The sequence below is a fragment of the Macaca fascicularis genome, chromosome 16, assembly GCF_037993035.2.
Source record: "Macaca fascicularis isolate 582-1 chromosome 16, T2T-MFA8v1.1".
Classification (NCBI taxonomy): domain Eukaryota; kingdom Metazoa; phylum Chordata; class Mammalia; order Primates; family Cercopithecidae; genus Macaca; species Macaca fascicularis.
This window is the reverse complement of record NC_088390.1, coordinates 5,959,145-5,978,810: the sequence shown is the minus strand read 5'-3', so window position 1 is coordinate 5,978,810 and position 19,666 is coordinate 5,959,145. Positions and strand designations below refer to the sequence as shown.

The 19,666-nt window shown below is 48.9% G+C and overlaps 1 protein-coding gene across 4 annotated transcripts in view; it reads right to left on the bottom strand.

The window, feature by feature from the left end:
* WSCD1 (WSC domain containing 1) overlaps positions 1 to 19,666 on the bottom strand; it is a 248,354-nt gene that overhangs the window by 191,539 nt on the left and 37,149 nt on the right. For 2 of the 4 annotated variants that reach the window (XM_005582657.5, XM_045375513.3), the window contains one exon: positions 796 to 965. The exons of 1 other annotated variant lie outside the window; for it this stretch is intronic. The gene's annotated coding sequence lies outside the window, so the exon portion shown is untranslated. Of the gene's footprint in view, positions 1 to 795; positions 966 to 2,742; positions 3,351 to 19,666 lie in introns of those variants that run through there. One more of the 4 variants, XM_074018380.1, reaches the window with a different exon arrangement.

Here is a 19,666-nt window from a genome sequence, read left to right as displayed (position 1 = left end):
TACACAAAAATTAGCCAAGTGTGGTGGCGCATGCCAGTGAGCCCAACTACTTGAGAGTCCAAGGCAGGAGAATCGCTTGAACCCGGGAGGCGGAGGTTGCAGTGAGCCAAGATTGCCCCATTACACTTCAGCCTAGGCAACAAGAGCAAAACTCCATCTCAAAAAGAAAATGGTTAATATTGTCAATTTTATGTTTTGTGTATTTGACTACGACTAAAAAAACATTTCCTGCATAAATTTCATGAAAAGCCACAGCTGCCAAGTGGCAGAGATGAGCACAGAAACTCTGAGAATGGGGAATCATCTTACACCATCCAACTAGCCCACCTAAGGGAGGGGCAGTGAAAACAGGGGAAAGATAGCCCTGGCCCTGTTACAGGCATACTGGGGAGGCACAAACCGAGTTTTGTGGGGCCAGGATCATTGCTCCCAGCCCAGAGCAATGAGAAAACACCAGGTGAGGAGTCGGGTCCTGGGCAATGGTCTGGGCCCTCCCAGTTGGCCCACACACCATCCTGGGCCTCTCTTTTTCATTCACTGGTTTTTCTGGGCTCTAAAACCAAACCAACAAATGCCTTCAGATTCTCTGATTCTGAGTGTGTCTCTGTGGTCACAGAACACCATTAAAGATGCCAAGAGCAGGCTCACACAGGGAAGTGTAAACTCTCCCATTCCTGGCCCAGCATCAGATAGAGAGAATGAGCTACTAATTCAGACAGAGGCGCCAGGTGCCAAGAGGCGCCCGCAGTACTCCCCGCCTGCAGAGACAATAATGGTTTATGACTCTCAACTCACCGGAAGGTTAGTCAGGTCAAAGCGGCAACTTGAGCGTTTGTTTAAATCTCTGTCCAAGAATCTCTCAACTTGCTGCTGGAAGATAATGAGTTCTGAGCCACGCCAGAGTCAAGCGCTCTGTGGGTTTCACACAATCTCCTCTTTGATGAGAAATCCATGCATATTAATCACTAAAAAGGGGGGAAAAAAAGGAAAAGCACCATCATTCACTCAGAAAATGTTTGCTGAGCACTACTATGTGCTGGACACTGTTCTGGGCCCTGGAGATAAGTAACAGCGGTAAACAGAAGACACGACTCTGCCCTCAAGCAGTCTGCATTTTAATGGTGGATCCCCCAAGCTTGGATGGAAGAGTCAGGGAGGAAAATAACACAAGGCAAGGGGATAAAGAGCATAGAGAGTGCCACTCAGAAAAGGCCCACGCCTGTAATCCCATCACTTTGGATGGCCGAGGTGGGAGGTGTCAGACCTCTGAGCCCAAGCCAAGCCATCGCATCCCCTGTGATTTGCACGTATACGCACAGCTGGCCTGAAGTAACTGAAGAATCACAAAAGAAGTGCAAATGCCCTGCCTCGCCTTAACCGATGACATTCCACCACTAAAGAAGTGAAAATGGCCGGTCCTTGCCTTAAGCAATGATATTATCTTGTGAAATTCCTTTTCCTGGCTCATCCTGGCTCAAAAAGCTCCCCCACTGAGCACCTTGTAACCCCTACTCCTGCCTGCCAGAGAACAACCCCTCTTTGACTGTAATTTTCCTTTACCTTCCCAAATCCTATAAAACGGCCCCACCCTCATCTCCCTTCACTGACTCTCTTTTCGGACTCAGCCCGCCTGCACTCAGGTAAAATAAACAGCCATGTTGCTCACACAAAGCCTGTTTGGTGGTCTCTTCACACGGACACGCATGACAGGAGGATCATTTGAGGTCAGGAGTTCAAAACCAGCCTGCCCAAGAGGGTGAAATCCTATCTCTACTAAAAATATAAAAATTAGCCGGGCATGGTGACAGGTGCCTATAATCCCAGCACTTTGGGAGGCTGAGGCAGGCAGATCACTTGAGGCCAGGAGTTCAAAACCAGGCTGGACAACATAGTGAAACCCCATCTCTACTAAAAATACAAAAATTAGCCAGGTATGGTGGTGTGTGCCTGTAATCCCAGCTACTCTGGAGGCTGAGGCAGGAGAATCACTTGAACTCAGGAGGTGGATGTTGCAGTGAGCCAAGATTGTACCACTGCACTCCAGCCTGGGCTACAGAGTGAGAGTCCATCTCAAAAAAAAAAAAAAAGGAAAAAGAAAAGGTAATCAGGAAGGTCTCCTCATCTCATGCAGATATTCATTGCAGCACTCATTACAATAGCAAAGATGTGGAATCAACCCAGGTGTCCATTGACAGTGGACTGGATAAAGAAAATGTCATACATATATATCATGGAATACTATGCAGCCATGAAAAAGAACGAACTCATGTCCTTTGCAGCAACATGGATGCAGCTGGAGGCCATTATCCTAGGCAAATTAACACAGAAACAGAAAACCAAATCCCACAAATTCTCACTTATAATTGGGAGCTAAACATTGAGTACACATGACACAAAGATGGGAACAACAGATACAGGAGGCTCCAGAAGGGGAGAGGGAGGGATGGGCGCAAGGGCTAAAAAACTTCCTGCTGGGGACTATGTTCACTCTTTGGGTGGCAGGATCAATAGAAGCCAAAACCTCAGTATCACACAATATACCATGTGATGCACATGCACATGTATCCCCTGAATCCAAAATACTACATTTAAAAAATAAAAAAAATTTTTTTTTAATTTAAAGCTATGCATCTACCAAAAAAGTTCTCTTGTCTGAGCCAAAGCCTGAATGACAGGCAGGAGTAACCACGCACAAAGCTGCAGAAGGAATGTGTGGGGTGGAGGAAGCCCAAGGGCACGCACCCCAAGATGGAATCTGGCCTGAGTCGGCATCTTCCTCCAACAGCAGTGAGCAGAAGTCTCCAAGGAATGCCGCAGGCCTTGAGCTGAATGGGGACGACTTGGCAGGAGCAGAAGAGAACGCTTTGCCGCCACTGGTCTCCAGAGAAAGCCGTGGTTTGGGTAATCCCTGAACACAGAGAACCCCAACTGCAGAGAAGAAAGGAAGAACCGGGGGCTGCCCCAGCAGGTTTTTCCCGGGACTCAGGGTATAACACAAGCTCCCAGCTCAAAGCGATGGTCAAGCGGGCATTCGCTGGACACAGCAACCACCAAGGCATTTGTCAGAATAAACAAGTTTTCGTGCGAGGGACACCTTGATCACGGCCAGACAGCTAGGCGCTGGGCTGTCCACCAGGTCAAAGAAGTATCCGAGAGAGGCACACTGCAGACAGCCATGCCTGGCTCTCCTTCTCGTCCCCTTAGGGCGGGATAGCTAGTGGCTCTGGTCCTGGGATCCCAATTTAACTGAGGGCTCACAAGACACAGGCAGGGATTTAGGAATGACCTGTGCCCTCACTGTTTGGGTGAGGGAGAAAGGACAAGATGGAGGAAGGTGAACAAGAAGGCACAATCCATGTTGCTTCCGGGTTCTTCCTCACCAACTTTCCCGCGCGCGGGAAAATGCAGCCTGCGCCCGGGACGATGCAGATCAACCGAGCATGCGCCAGGTGACGTCAAGCCGAAGAGATCAAAACTTACCCGGCCACGCCTATAGAGACGCCCCTATCACGCCCTTATCCCGCCCACTGCCCGCCCCCTTCCAGTACCAATGCATAAAAGTCCGCTGCCGGCCACCTCCCAAGGCTGTATCTACTTCCCCTGCTCACTTCTCTTGGGCCTTACCAGCCTACTCTTTCTTTCCATGCACCAAGCTCATTCCCACCACAAGGCCTTTGAGCAAGCAGTTCTGTCTCCCTTGAGCGCTGTCTTGCTTCCTTGCACAGCCAAACCCCTCTTGTCATTCAGGCCCAAATGGTTCCTCTTTAGGAGACACCTCCTCCACCCCACCCCGCTGCACCTGACAGTTGCTCTAGGTGCAACGCCCGACTCTGCTTTCTTCAGGGCACTTCTTCTGTGAGATTGCCTGGCTATAACTCCTAGTTACAGTTCACATCCCAAGGGGACTGTGGAATCTATTGATGTAGGACCTTGTCAAGGACACAGCTCTGTGTGAATGCACAAACTTCAGAGCAGAGCTGGCATGTCGGCTGGCACTCAGGAAAGAGCTGACGGCTGAAAGGTTAAGACTGGAGGAGGAGGAGGAAGAAAAAGAGAAGAGGGGGAGAAGAGAGAGGGAGGGAGGGGAGGAAGGACAGAAAGGAGGGAAGGGAGAAAAAAAAAGAGGAAAAGAGAGAGAGAGATTTGGCCCCTGCCCTTAAGGACATCACAGACTACAGTGGGAACGGATGTGCAAACAGATAATCCCAGTGAGGTACAACACGTGCTAATGCACAGACGGTAGAGAGGGCAGAATGCTTATGTATGAAGCAAGTCAGGGTGTCCTTCAGAGAGGTGGTGTCACAGGAGTTGGTTTTGAAGGATGAATAGGAGTTTTCCAGAGAGACATATTGGGATGTCATGTCTAGGGAGAGTCAATTACACTTGGAAAAGCCAAAGGGAGTGAAACAACACGGGGTTATCAGGCAAATACCTGTGACATTGGCACAGAACAGGCAACTGGGGATGACTGCTGGAGAATATACCGCAAAAAGCAGCAGAGCCAAGTCTGAAAGGCCTTGAATGCCAGGCCCAGGGCCCAGGGCCTAGGACTTGATGCTGACCAGGGAACAACTGAAGAGTTTTATGCAAGCGAGAGACAGGGGGCCGGATGTGAGTGGGGAAGATTGCTGCTGGGCGGTGTGAAGGATTGTCTAGCAGAGTGACCATGGCCTCATAAGGAGGTGGTTAAGCCATGCAAGGGACAAGGTAAGACATGATGTCTTTGCTAGTGATGGTGGATAGAAAAGTGGGTGGGGGAATTCCAGAGATTTGGGGGGGCAAAGGGGCAGGGCTTGGTGATTGAATGTGGGGGTGAGGGACAAAGGAGACAGAAAAATGCCTCTGTTTCGGGCTTAGGGGCCAGCGAGGTCACCTGTGAGCTGAGAGCTCAGGACAGGAACAGGCTCAGGTGAAGGTGATGAGCTCATTCTGGACATGTAGGTTTGAGGGTCTGTGGCATATACTGGGGAGCAGTGTCGGAAATGAGTGGCTATACGGGGACACAGGAGGAAAGGGCTCCAGCGTGCTGCTGAGGCTTCTGAACAGGGAGGGCAGACCTAAAAGAGTTTGCCTGAAAACCAAGAGAACATGCTGGAAGGGCAACGATCTTGTCTCTTCCTGCTTCCGCGAGAGAGTCACAGGGTGCTTGTCCTTCTGTCTCTCTCTCTCTCTTTTGTCAAAAGATTCCATAAACTTTTATCTGCAGGGCTGAGAAACGGCTAGTCCCATTATCTGCCTGTAGAGATTCTGGTACATGACCCCAGTTCACCTTCTGTGGGCGTAGACCCGTGTCCCACTTCCCTTTACAAACGGAGTATTCCTCATAACACAATGCTCAAGGCCTCGGGAGGCAGTCGCAAGGCCTCCTCTGCTTCCCTCTTCCTCAACCAGAATCCCATTCCTCCTGCTGTCAGATATGGGGTCTCTGGCACTGACAAGGGGCATGTCTCATGGCACAGGCCAGCCACGGACGACAAGGATTTCCGAATTCCTGCCTTCAAATCCTGTGTCCCGGGTATGCAGAGTTTCTGACCAGCCCTGCCTAAGGCTTCAATTCCCTGAGAAGAAAGAACTGTCAGAATGCCAGGCTCCCTTCTTTTCTCCACTCCGGAGACCCACATTCCATTCCCACCCCTGCAATCACTGGGACGGCCACGCAACGCCAACCTTCCTCTGCTTAAATCCCATCCAATGTCACGAGTCCTCGGCAGTGCCACTGCCTCCAGGAAGCCTTCCACAATGCCCCAGGGTTTGCAACTCAGTCACACCCTGGCCTTGGGATTCTGTGGGTCTTCCTTTTGTCTCCCCTCCTCCCCCAGATCCCTGGCACTTTGTCTGGTTCATCCACATGAGGCTGGGACCATCACACCAGGCCCAGGACAATGCTCAGACCAGCCTTTCCTGAAGGGCCAACTGCTGATTGGCCAAATCAGAGACGGCAGAGGGATCCATGAACCCTGCTGGTTCCCTCACACATTTAACGGGTCTCATACATCACATAAAATTTTATCATTCCTATAAATTATGTTTTTACGAAGCATGCAAATCACCTGTAAGACACCACCTGTGGATATAGGTAATACCCAGAGAGATCTTGGTTATTCTAAAAGAGATGAGCATCTGACCGGGCGCGGTGGCTCACGCCTGTAATCCCAGCACTTTGGGAGGCTGAGGCGGGTGGATCACAAGGTCAAGAGATCGAGACCATCCTGGCTCACACAGTGAAACCCCGTCTCTACTAAAAATACAAAAAAAATTAGCCAGGCGTGATGGTGGGCGCCTGTAGTCCCAGCTACTCGGGAGGCTGAGGCAGGAGAATGGCGTGAACCCGGGAGGCGGAGCTTGCAGTGAGCCGAGATCGCGCCACTGCACTCCAGCCTGGGCGACAGAGCGAGACTGTCTCAAAAAAAAAGATGAGTATCCCCTCCCTCATGGGCTCAGCACCCCTCACCCTGCCCGGGAACCAGCACTCTCCTATCCAGGTGGAGAAAAAGGAGGCATTTACATAGTCAAGGATTGGGGTTGGAGTGGAACAACATGGGTTAAAATTGCAGGTCTGCCGCAAACTGGCTGAGACTTCGAGCAGGACACACAAACTCCCTTACCCTCAGCTTCATCTTCTACCAAATGAAGATAGCAACACCTGACTCAGGGGTTTGCCATAAAGACGGACAGTCTTGTCAATCATGACGCGCTATATACGTGTTATGATCATTATTTCCTCGGTTCCCAGCTCTCTTGGGAGGTTGCACAGGAGTTTGGGCTTGTGTCCCAGCAGAGTGAAATCGCTCAGTGACTTTGAGCAAGACCCGATCCTGGAGAATGAGGGAAAAACATAGACTTGGGAGCAGACCACGTCCTGGCTGTGTGAACTTAGGCAGCTTTCCCCACCTTTCCGAGACTCTGTGCCACACACTATAAAGTGAGAATAAACAAGGGGAGCTGAGAGTTATTTTTGTTTTTTGTTTTCTGTTTGTTTGGTTTTTTTTTTTTTTTTTTTTTTTTGACATAGAGTCTTGCTCTGTCACCCAGGCTGCGGTGCAGTGGCACGGTCTCGGCTCACTGCAACCTCTGCCTCCTGGGTTGAAGCAATTCTCTGCCTCAGCCTCCCAAGTAGCTGGGGTTACAGGTGCCCGCCACCACGCCCAGCTAATTTTTGTATTTTTAGTAGAGACAGAGTTTCACCATCTTGGCCAGGGTGGTCTTGAACTCCTGACCTCGTGATCCACCCGCCTCTGCCTCCCGAAGTGCTGGGATTACAGGCATGAGCCACCGCGCCCGGCCGAAAGTTCTTAAATAAGACATAGCAGTGCAGGGAAGGCCCCAGCACGTTTGTAACCTGCAGAGAAAACACAAACACTATTTCTTCTTTTCTTCCAAATACAGGCTTGCATTTCTATCAGTAAACTGAACAGATTGGATGAGCTGGTCATGCAAATGGGGCTATCTCCAGGATGTGAGTTCAAATCAGGTAACACGTGAAAATGCCTTTTAGGTAGGAAGTGCTGGATGTGAGAAGAATTGTTCCAATTATTCTGACCAGTTGTTTCCACTGTGCCAGTAGGTGAAGGGGGATGACTCGAGTAAAGAAAGGGAGAGGCCGGGCAGGGTGGCTCACACCTGTAATCCCAGCATTTTGGGAGACTGAGGCGGGAAAATCACTTGAGCCCAGGAGTTCAAGACCAGCTCAAGCAACCTAGGGTGACCCCGTCTCTACAAAAAATAAAAAATTAGCCAGGCATGGTGGCATGTGCCTGTAGTCTCAGCTACTTGGGAGGCTGAGGTGGGAGGATCACTTGAGCCTGGAAGGTCAAGACTGCAGCACGTGGTGATGGTAATTGCGCCACTGCACCCCAACCTGGGCAACAGAGCAAGACCCTGTCTCAAAGAGAAAAAAAGAAGGAGTACAGACGAGTGTAAAAACTGGGCGTATACCACTTTAACCAAGATGCACTGACTTCGCATGTCTCCTGATAGGCTGTGCTGAGGACACAGCATCACTTCTGCAGGATTCTTGCAAAAAGGCAATCCTCAGTGTAATCGTGAGCAAACATCAGGCGAACCACAGTGAGGAGACGGTCTGCAAACCCGCTGGCCCGTAGTCTTCAAAAGTTTCCAAGACATAAATGATAGACTGAGGACTATCCCAGATCGAAGGAAACAAAAAACTTTGACAACGAAACACAATGTAGACAATTTGCCAAATAGAAACAAGCCCTGTAGTATTAGTTTGATTCTCATATTGATGCTAAGTTCTTAGCCGTGATCATGATATTGTGAGTATGGAAGATGGTAACATTTGGGGAACCCGAGTAAAGGTACAAAGGGACTCAGTATTATTTTTGAAACCTTGCTGTAAATCTAAAATTATTTCCAAATTTTTTTAATACTTTAAATTTTTAAAAGAAGAGATTGATTCAAGCAAGGGGGCGGGGAATGACTCACACCTCCCAGTATCAGGAGTCAACGTGCCCAGGACCCTCTGCTCCACAACTCTGTGAGACTCTGCGGTCATGGGGCGGGCTTAGGGAGAAGGGAGAGTCCTGCTTTCTTCCCAAATCAGGAGCAAAACTCTCTTAAGTCCAAGGCCCCACTAGCCTTAGGTAAATCTCCCCCAGAGACACTGACAGAAGCAGAAAACAGAAAATCAGGTCTAATGGGAGTGCCTTTCCAACTCTCCCCACCAGCACCTGCGGAACTCCAGGCTAGAGGAACAGTCAGCCAGGAGAAGCTCAGATTAACAGCATCTCAAATACAGAACAAAATGGAGTCCTGTTTTTGGTCCTGAACATCCAGAATTATGGAGGCTTACATAAGGACTTATTATTTTTGGTCTCAGAGTAGTGTGACCCCACTATCTCACCCTGCATGGAAGGGTCCCCTCGGGACGTTCCTGCTCCCTCCTTGTAACCCTGGCCCCTGCACCCCTGGGTTCAGTACACTCAGTCTGCATTCTCTACATTTTCACCGCAAGGGTTTTATTATACCAACAAAAAAATCCCTTGGACTCTTGCAAAATTGTAGTCAACCTTTTAGTATCTTTTCTCTGAGACAATGCACACTTGAAGAAAAAAAAGCAAATTTATTAACCTTTCAAAAGTAAATCTGTACCTTACCCATCACAATGAAATGCATATATCATTAAGAAAAGCTGGGGTATTTAAGTCTACAAAGGAGCCCAGATTATTAAGGATTCGCAAAAGAAGGGAACCCTCATGGGAAAATATGTCTTCTCCAGGAGACCCCCCCAGCAGTGCTTTTCACCTCAGGACTCAGGACCCATGACCACAGGATCTAAGGATCTCAGGATCTCAGGACCTCAGGACATGGGACCCTCAAAACACAGGACTTCAGAACCTCAGGACCCAGGAGCCAGGACCTCAAGACCTCAGGGTCTCAGGACTTCAAGATCTCAGGACCTGAGGACCCAGGACCTCAAGACCTCAGGATCTCAGGACCCAGGACTTCAGGATCTCAGGACCTCAGGACCCAGTACCTCAAGACCTCAGGATCTCAGGATCTCAGGACCTCAGGATCTAGGACCTCAAGACCTCAGGACCTCAGGACCCAGTACCTCAGGACCTCAGGATCTGAGGATCCAGGATCTCAAGACCTCAGGATCTCAGGACCCAGGACCTCGGGACCTCAGGACTTCAGGACCCAGGAGCCTTAGGGCTCAGGGCCTCAGGCTAAAATAACTCAGGGTGTTCTGAAGACAGCAAAGACCAGTGGTTAAGCCCAACAGGCCTGGGTTTGGGTCAGGGCTGCCCTACTTAGGGCTGTGTGGCACGATCAAGTCACTCGACCTTGCTTCACCTCCATTTCCCTTCACACAAATCCTTTTTATGCAGAATAAGAAATTATTTCTTTACAACATTGTATCGTAAACACATTTGCATATTAATGACCTTTAATGGCCACAGAGCATCCTATTCAGAGTGTATGTATGTCTGTGCTAGCTACATAAATAAAAACATATATCACGATTAAATATATTAAGGTACGTATCGCTTAACCATTCATTCTTTTTTAATTCAACAGTATCTACCCTGCTGTGTACCAGATACTCCATGAGGAGCCGGGGATACCGGAGTGAACAGTGCCTGCCAGATCCCTGACCTCAGAAAATGTACTTCCCTATCTTTGCCCTTCCCGATTCAGTCATGGTCAGCCCCTGTCCCCAGTTCTCTGCAGCTATTCTTCCCAGCCATTCTCAAGTTCAATGCGTCAGTGTATATCCTAATTTTGGGTTCGGAAATCAGGGCCTTGGGTGATGGCAAATGACACTTCCAACCACCGTCACCGAATGTCCTCCTCCTTTTTGGTAATTACCTTTGAATAAATTCCCGGGGTGCGATCACTGCACCAAAGGCTGTGAGCCTTTTAATGACTTTGGATACATACGATCAAACTGTTTTCCAAACGGGCTGCACCCAATTTACACACTGCCACCGGCAACGTATGGGTGCCATGCTTAGACCATGACCGTGTCAGTCCTGGGTGTGGTAATTATATTTCTTAATTTGTGCTAATTTAATAGGTGTAAAATTGCATCTCATTTTAATTTGCATTTCTTTGATAGTGGTGAAGGTTGAAAATTTTCTCTTGTAAGTATACACACACATGGATAGCTGGATCCATTTATTTATTCCTTATACATTAACCCTGTCCTATACCCCAGACACTGCAAAGTGCCAGAGACTCAGATACATAGACCACAGGCTCTACCTTCAAGAACCTTACATGCGCTGGGCGCAGTGGCTCAGGCCTGTAATCCCAGCACTTTGGGAGGCTGAGATGGGTTGATCACCTGAGGTAAAGGAGTTTGAGACCAGCCTGACCAATATGGTGAAACCCCATCTCTACTAAAAACACAAAAATTCACCGGGCTTGATGGCTGGTGCCTGTAGTCCCAGCTACTCTGGAGGCTGAGACAGGAGAATTGGTTGAACCTGGGACGTGGAGGGTGCAGTGAGCCAAGATGGCTCCACTGCACTCTGAGACTCTGTCTCTAAAGAAAAGAAAAGAACCTTATATGCAATGGAGAGGAAAGAGAAGAAAGCAAACAAGTTAGCCAACAGTCCTGGTGTGGTGGAATAGACCACGTGCTAGAGAAGCCTGGTGGACGTGTCGCAGGAAGACGAGGGACAGAGAGAGGTGACAGAGAGGAGGGCACCCAAGCCAGACTGGGGGATTGAAAAGGGCGTCTTAGTTGCTCCGGATCAGCCTCTGACGGCCAAGGGACAAACTGTCAGGGACCTTCCCTTGTGTTGGTCCGTTTGTTTCTTGTGCCATGTAATGTCTCGGCAATGGGGAGGGCACCGTTCTGTTTGTACGTGCAGTCCTGTGTGTCTGCGGTCTGTGTGCATTTGTTGTGTGATGCAAGTGCCTGGGTGACACGCGTTGTGGCTTTGGGTGTGCCCTGGGGTGTCTTTGTGCTTTGGTTGTATTGCACACATGTCAAGTGTGTTTTCTGGGTGCCTTGTGCTAGGGTGCTGTGCTATGCACTCTGCCGTTGTGCGTCAGGCAGATGAGCCTGGGCGAGCCTGGGTTCCTGTGGGTGGAGGGCTGTGGAGATTTGCACAGGGCTCCTGCCAACTGAAGGCCCCAGCAGCGCTGACCCCTTTTGGCCATTGACCCTGCCTCACTCAACCTTGGCTCCAGTCTCTGCCTCTGTTTGCAGTAAGGTGGGGAGGGTCAATCCGGCCTCTCTGGGGTCAGCTTTGTCATCCAGGCAGACTTAGCATCTTCTCTGACAGTCTTCTCTCCGTCAGCTGAATCCCTGCTGAGCCCGGCAGCCTCCCCTTCTCACAGTCCTCCCCGGCACTAGGCATCCCCAGAAGTGGGCAGGCCAAAGAGCTCATTCTCTGCCTTGAGTCACCGGAGGGCTTATGAGAGCCCAGGAGAAACCACCAGTTAGGAAAGGCACGCAGGAAGAGTGGTATGAGTCACCCTGCATGAGCACTGCCACCCCTGGGCCACGGATTGCCTATGGAGGAACAGCCATTGGCCCCAGAGGCAAAGAAGGTAGAGACTTGATGTGCCGCTTCGTCCAAGGGCTGGGTGGCCAGCAGCCCTCTGCCTTCAGTGCCTCCCTGGAATGCCCATAATCGTCATCACGCTTTGCGGCACGAAACAAATCGCCAGGACAAGGCAAGTCCTTGACTCCTCCCTCCTAACGCAACACTCCACCCCCCTCCCCCACACAAGATGCAAACACAATTAGCATTTTTACAAAACAGTTTATGGAGACATATTTCACAGACAGCCATACAGTTCATCCATTTAATGCACACACAGGTCAGTGGTTTTTAGTATATTCACAGAATTGAGCAACCATCATTATAGGCTATCGAATGTTTTCATCACCCTAGAGAAAAAATCCATGCCCATCAGCCTCACTCTCACTCCCCTCTCTCCTCCAGCCCTAAGCAACCCTAATCTTATTCCTGTCTCTACAGGTGTGCATATCCTGGACATTTCATATAAACAGAATTATACAGGCCTGGCACGGTGGCTCACACCTGTAATCCCAGCACTTTGGGAGGCCGAGGCAGGCGGATCACAAGGTCAGGAGATCAAGACCAACCTAGCTAACATGGTGAAACCCCGTCTCTACCAAAAATACAAAAAATTGGCCGGGCATGGTGGCGGGCACCTGTAGTCCCAGCTACTCGGCAGCCTGAAGCAGGAGAATGGCGTGAACCCAGGAGGCGGAGCTTGCAGTGAGCTGAGATCGCGCCACTGCACTCTAGTCTGGGCGACAGAGCGAGACTCTGTCTCAAAAATAAATAAATAAATAAATAAATAAATACACAGAATTTTACAATATGTGATCCTTTGTGACTGGCTTCTTTGACTTAGGATAATGTTTTCAAAGTTCATCCCTGCTGTAGCATGCATCAGTATTTTAATCCTTTTTATTGCCAAATAATATTCCACTGTATAGATGCAACTTCGTTTTATTCATAGACCCATCAATTGATGGACATATGAGTTGTTTCCGCTTTTTGGCTGTTGTCAAAAATGTTGCTAGATGTAGTTTTTATTTTGCCTGAGTACATACCTAGGAGTGGAATGCTGGGTCATATAGTGACTCTGTTTAACTTTTTGAGGGACTGCCAATTTTCCAAAGTGGCTTTTCCAAAGCACCCTGTAGCATTTCACCAGCAGTGGATGATTTTTCCACATCCTCACCAACACTTGTGATTTGCCATTTTTTAAGTAATAGCTATTCTGATCGACGTACAGTGGTATCTTGTGGTTTCGATTTGACTAATTGTTACCAATTTTATATACATTGTTTGGCTCTATGTCTTCGTATCTTTAACTCCTATACAGGTATAGACACAAGGTGTGTGGGGTTTTAACACACTCTTTCCTAACTTACCGTCTGCAACTTACTTCTTCCCTTACTATATCTTGGAAATCTTTCCATATTCGGACAGGCAGATCCATTATTCCACAACTTATATCTACTGTAGTTTTACTGGCAATCCTCGGTAGGTATACATTGAACTGGCTTCACATTTTCACTCTCACAAGTAATGCTTCAATCTAAACATCCGTGGACATGCGCCTTTGTGTATGCGTATGAGTGACGCAGACTTCCTAGACACAGAATTGCTGAATCAAAAGAGAAGTATAATTTAAACTGTGCCAGGACTCGCCAGAGCGAAGTCCAATGAGGCTGTAATAATTCACATCACCGATAATAGCATCTGAGAACACAGACAAACAATTCTAACTGCTAGGTCTACACACGGTTGCAGTGCGTTTTCTCTGAAATTAGTGCATTCCCTTTTATAGGAAGTATATAAGCAGAGAATGAACTTAGCGGGGGGATGGACCTAGAAAATCAATTTGAAAATGGGTGGGGGAATTAGATTTAAAAAAAATTTTTTTTGAGACCAAGTCTCACTTTGTCATCCAGGCTGGAGTGCAGTGGTGCCATCTCAGCTCACTGCAACCTCCACCTCCCAGGTTCAAGCGATTCTCCTGCCTCAGCCTCCTGAGTAGCTGGGACTACAGGCACCCACCACCACACCCGGCTAATTTTCGTATTTTTTAGTAGAGACAGGGTTTCACTATGTTGGCCAGGCTGGTCTCAAACTCCTGATATCAGGTGATCCACCCGCCTTGGCCTCCTAAAGTGTTAGGATTACAGGCGTGAGCCACCGCGCCCGGCCAAATTAGACCATTTTGAAGACCTCCATGTTTAAGATCTCTTCCCACTCTGAGCGCTCGTGAGTCTGTGAAATGCCTGCACCAGGTGGTAAAGGGTTGCCCAGCTCACAGCTGCTGCCATTTCCACACAACCCTGGCTTAACAGCATATTCCAAATGTAACTGGAGGCCCAAATGGACCAGTCTCTGTGCATCATCAATTCAAAGAATCTGTAGTCTGACAGCAAAACGTAGCTGAAAGCAATTGTAATTGATGCATACCTCTGGTGAAGCCTCCACAGGGAAAGTGTCCCCGTGTATGTGGGGAGGACAGGGTACATTCTCAATGCATAGCAAAATATAAATATTTCTTCTCCTTTTGCCACTCTCGATATCCACGCATCTGGCAGACATTCCTCAAATATCTTTTCCTTTTCTCCACTCTCAGTCCCGATCTAAAATTTTCCCTATTGTCTTTCCTCCCCACCGTCTTTCTCTTCCCTTTTCGTCTTTTCTCTTGGAACAGTTCTCTTCTTACCAATGCAAATCTCCTGACCGGCCTTCCTCAGTCCCCAGCCTCTCTATCCAGCTCTGCATTCTAAAAGCTGAGGGTCTGAGCTGGCAAAGGTGGAACTCTGTCTAGAAGGCCGGAAAGGGTTGCTGGGGAACTGAACAGGCAAAGAAGGAATTCTTTTCATTTAGAGGAGGAAGGGAATGAGAATGAGAATGTGCACACACAGCAATTTTTTGTCCCATGTCAGAGTGGGCCCAGTTCTAAGCATGCAAACCTATTTGACGAGAGCAAGAGAGCCCAGTTAAATTCAAACAACATGTGATTTAAGAAACAACTAGTCATTATGGCTTATCAACGTACTTGACTGAAGACAACCCAACTATTTCTTTCTTTCTTTCTTTCTTTTTTTTTTAATTTATTTTTTTTTGAGACGGAGTCTTGCTCTGCCGCCAGGCTGGAGTACTGTGGCGTGATCTCGGCTCACTGCAACCTCTGCCTCCCGGGTTCAAGCGATTCTCCTGCCTCAGCCTCCTGAGTAGCTGGGACTACAGGCGCACGCCACTACACCTGGCTAATTTTTGTATTTTTAGTAGAGACAGGGTTTCACCATGTTGGCCAGGATGGTCTCAATCTCTTGACCCCGTGATCCACCCACCTTAGCCTCCCAAAGCGCCTGGATTAACACAACTATATCTTAGGTGGCCTTGCATGAATGTGTGTATAGACACAGAAAGTGTTCTAGAAAGTCATTGGGGCTGATTGATTTTATTCTTGTATAGAAAGGAAAATGGAGATCCAGAGACAAAGAAAGATTTGCCCAGCAAACCAACTGTCCAGACAGAGATGGGTTTAGAACCCAGGTCCCCTGCCCAGGACGGGCTACATTATTTGTGGGATCCAATACAAAATGAAAATATGAGGCCATCTGCTTGTTCAAAAATGCTTCAGAATTTTAAGATAACTACAGCAGAGCATTAAGCCAAGTGTGGGGCCTCTCTAGGGCGCAACCTTGTGTGACTTCCCAGGTGGCATATCCGTTAAACTGTCCCTGAACCTAAACCTCAGCCCTGGTATCCTCTCCCTACACCTGCACAGCTCAGTTTGGGTTAAAACTAGGGAAGGAGGGGCCGTGGCTTACACCTGTAATCCCAGAACTTTGGGAGGCTGAGGTGGGTGGATCACGAGGTCGGGAGTTCGAGACCAGCCTGGCCAGCATAGCAAAACCCTGTCTCTACTAAAAATACAAAAATGAGCCGGCCATGGTGGCAGGTGCCTGTAGTCCCAGCCACTTGGGAGGCTGAGGCAGGAGAATAGCTTGAACCCGGGAGGCAGAGGTTGCAGTGAGCCGACATCACGCCACTGCTCTCCAGCCCTGGCGACAGTGTGAGACTCCGTCTCAAAAAAAAAAAACCAAAAACCAAAACAAAAACAAAAAAACACTACGGAAGGATGAAGGATGACCCATGAGTGTAGCTTGCCCCAACAGATTCATTGTCTAAATCAGGAATTCTCAGACTCTGCTGCACAACGGATCACCCAGGGAGCTTGTAAAAGTCCCAATGCCAAGGCTGTTCCCAGATAAATTAAATCAGAACCTCAGCAGATGGAATACAGGCATCAGTTAAAAAACAAAAACAAACAAACAGAAAAACTCCCCAAATGATTCCATATCAGTCAGGTTTGGGAACCAAGGATCCCAGAGGTATAAACTTGAAGGACCAGCACCATGAGCATGGAAGACCGCAGAGCTCGGGCAGTCAGGCCCTAATCCCATCCCTGGAGCAGGAGAATCAGTCTAAGCACAATCTAATTACCGTCTCTTCTTGTTCACACCGGCATAACCCACACCCCAGAGATAACTGAATACATAAATAAATAGGTCTAAGCCCTTCTTAGCTTATTCAGGTTTCCCTGATAAATATGTATTTGGGGAAGCTTCTAAGAAACGTAATATTGTGTCTCTTCAGAATTGTTCAGGTCTATTGGAAAAATAAATATTTAAGAGGCTCATCAGGTTCTCGGCAGTCAAGAAAGGCTTCCGCTGAAACCCTGGCCGTGTCCTCTCACCATTGAGGGAAAGAGAGTCTTGACCACCACCTTGTCCAACACTCAAGGCTTCGAGTGGGAAGGGTACATGCTGGCTGGAACACACATCTCTGTCCGTTTCCCACGCTCTGGGCACTGGGTGAGCTTCCAGTTCTAGACGTTGCTCCCAGAACCTCAACTGACCAGCTGGGTGATTTTGGGATGATGCTGCCCCTCCCTGAATCTCAGAGTCCTCTTCTCTTGGAGTCACACACCCTCCAAAGGCAGCCTGCTCCCTCTCCAGACACTTCAGACTTCTAGAAAGTTCTGCCTGTGTTGGCCTCTGTTTGCCAGTTGTTTGTGTCAACCAGTGACACCTGCTTCCTTGACCCAGAGAGAGACCTGATGAGTTCTGCAGATGGAGCCTGCACCTCTCTTCTCCAGTCTGAGCCGCAGCCCCTCCATTACCCCTTACAGGGTGCCTTTTCCTTCCCTCCCAACCTTCTGGTTGTCTCTAAAGTTGCCACAGTGCAATCTCTAAAAGCATCTTCTGTCAACAATAAAGGAAAAGTTTAAAAGCTCGGATTTGGAGAAATTGGCTAGAAAATTTGATCCAAAGGCTCTCAGACATGATACAAATATCATTTATATAAACCTCATAATTTTATTTTTGCCGATAGCATGACAAAATAGGGAGGGCCAGGTGTGGTGGCTCATGCCCGTAATCCCAGCACTTTGGGAGGTTGAGGCTGGCGGATTGCCTGAGCTCAGGAGTTCGCAACCAGCCTGGGCAACACGGTGAAACCCTGCCTCTATTAAAATACAAAAAAAGTAGCTGGGCGTGGTGGCTTGTGCCTGTAGTCCCAGCTACTCGGGAGGCTGAGGCAGAAGAATTGTTTGAACCTGGGAGGTGGAGGTTGCAGTGAGCCGAGATCGTGCCACTGCACTCCAGCCTGGGCAATAGAGTGAGACTCCATCTAAAAATAACAATAAAAAATAAATAAATAAATAAATAAATAAATAAAATAGGAAGAAGGCTGTTAAATGATCAAAGGAGAAATGCTCCAAACATCACTACCTGTTCCCATTGCCTTCTAAGTGAATCATCTGTAACCAACACCTAATGAGGAACAAGGAAACAGAGGAAGAGAGTCCCAAGTTTGACACGCCCACTTAGCCAACACCGCAGCGGGCAGCCCCGTTCCAGGGGCCACATGGAACATCAGGTCGAGTTTGGCACAACCTGGAATGGAAGTGCATGATTCCAAGTGGATCAGCCAGAAAGACTGGCCCCAGGTGATTCTGCTGTCGGTGAGGCTATGGGCATGAGAAACATCACCTATGCTGACACACACCTGCAGAAGGGGCCCCTGCTCAGAGTGGGGGGTCTTGCTTCATCTAGAGTCCTTCAGCTTCACCAGAGAACAGCTAAAAGAGATAAGATCACGGAATTTACAATCTCTCCACTTTATAGATGGAGAAACTGAGTCCCAAGAAGGGCTGTGACATGCCTAGGACCGTACAGGAGTGAGCACCACAAGCCTGGCTGAAACTCAGACTCAATGGTTACAGCTCGCACGTTTCTTTGTCCTAGGAGTGGACAGGAAGTACTTGCTCAGGATCCAAGTAGAAGTTCTCTGGTAGTGCCTTCCAACCATCCCAACACGCAACGGTGGAAAGCGATCATGATGTATTATTTCTCGGGATTCTAAGGGCAAGTGGGCTCCTCTGGGCAGTTCCGCTCCACATGGTTTGGCAGAGGTCACTCGAGTGGCTGCACTCAGCAGAGCTCCAGTGAGGTTTGGGTGTCCCCGATGACTTCTCAGCCTCCCTCCCCGTGGCTTTCCTCCCCATGGCTCTCCTGCCAATAGTCCAACTCAAGCTTCTCCACACGGAGGCTGGCTTCAAGGAGTGCAAAAGCGGAAGGCGTCAGGCCTTCTGAAGGAAAGTTTTGAGCTGACATAGCATCGCTTCCAACACATTTCGCTGGCTAAAGCAAGTCACAGCTGGGCACAGTGGCTCACGCCTGTAATCCCAGCACTTTTGGGAGGCCAAGGCAGGCAAATCACGAGGTCAGGAGTTCGACACCAGCCTGGCCAATATGAAACCCATCTCTACTATTACAAAAAATTAGCTGGGCGTGGTGGCGGGCCCCTGTAAGTCCAATTACTCGGGAGGCTGAGGTAGAAGAATCGCTTAAACCTGGGAGGAGGAGGTTGCAGTGAGCCAAGACCGGGCCACTGCACTCCGGCCTGGATGACAGAGTGAGACTCCATCTCAAAAAAAAAAAAAGCAAGTCACATGGTCAAACCCAGAGCTCATGTGGAAGGGACTACACCAAAGGGTGATCCCCAGGAGGCAGGGCACCCTGGAAGGGTCAGTCTACCCTCACCCCTCCTGAGAAGTGCTCCACCCTGAGCCCCACTGCAGCCAAAGCACCCATGTGGACACACTGAGCACTGACCACAAACTGAGCCTGGGTCTCAGGCCCAGAATGAGTCAGATGCATGGGCTGCCATTGAGACCTATCTCGCCCAGCGCCTCAGGAGCAGAACGAGAGTGAATAATTGGAATCCATGGGGAGATGCGTTGACGTTTCATAGGATAAAGGACTTTGGGTCAGAGGTGGTCATGGAGGAAGCAGGCTGGCTCAGGAAGTAGTATATCCCTGTTGCTGGAGGTATATAAGGAGAGTTGAAATGACCACTTAGCAGGGTTCCATGAGTAGGGATGCGTTGGGGGGAAGCACATGGAGATGTAAAGACCCTGCAGAGATCCTGTCAGGGCAGGGGAAGTCATAGCTCTGACATTCTTTCCATACACCCTGAGCTACAGGCCAGAAAACAATGAACAGGGAGCCTAGAGGCCAGAGTTTGAGGCAGCTAGAACCAGGAATGAGTGCTAGAGCAGTTCTCATCTAGACTCTGCCCTTGAATGACTAGGACTCATTTGTCTTCCTTGC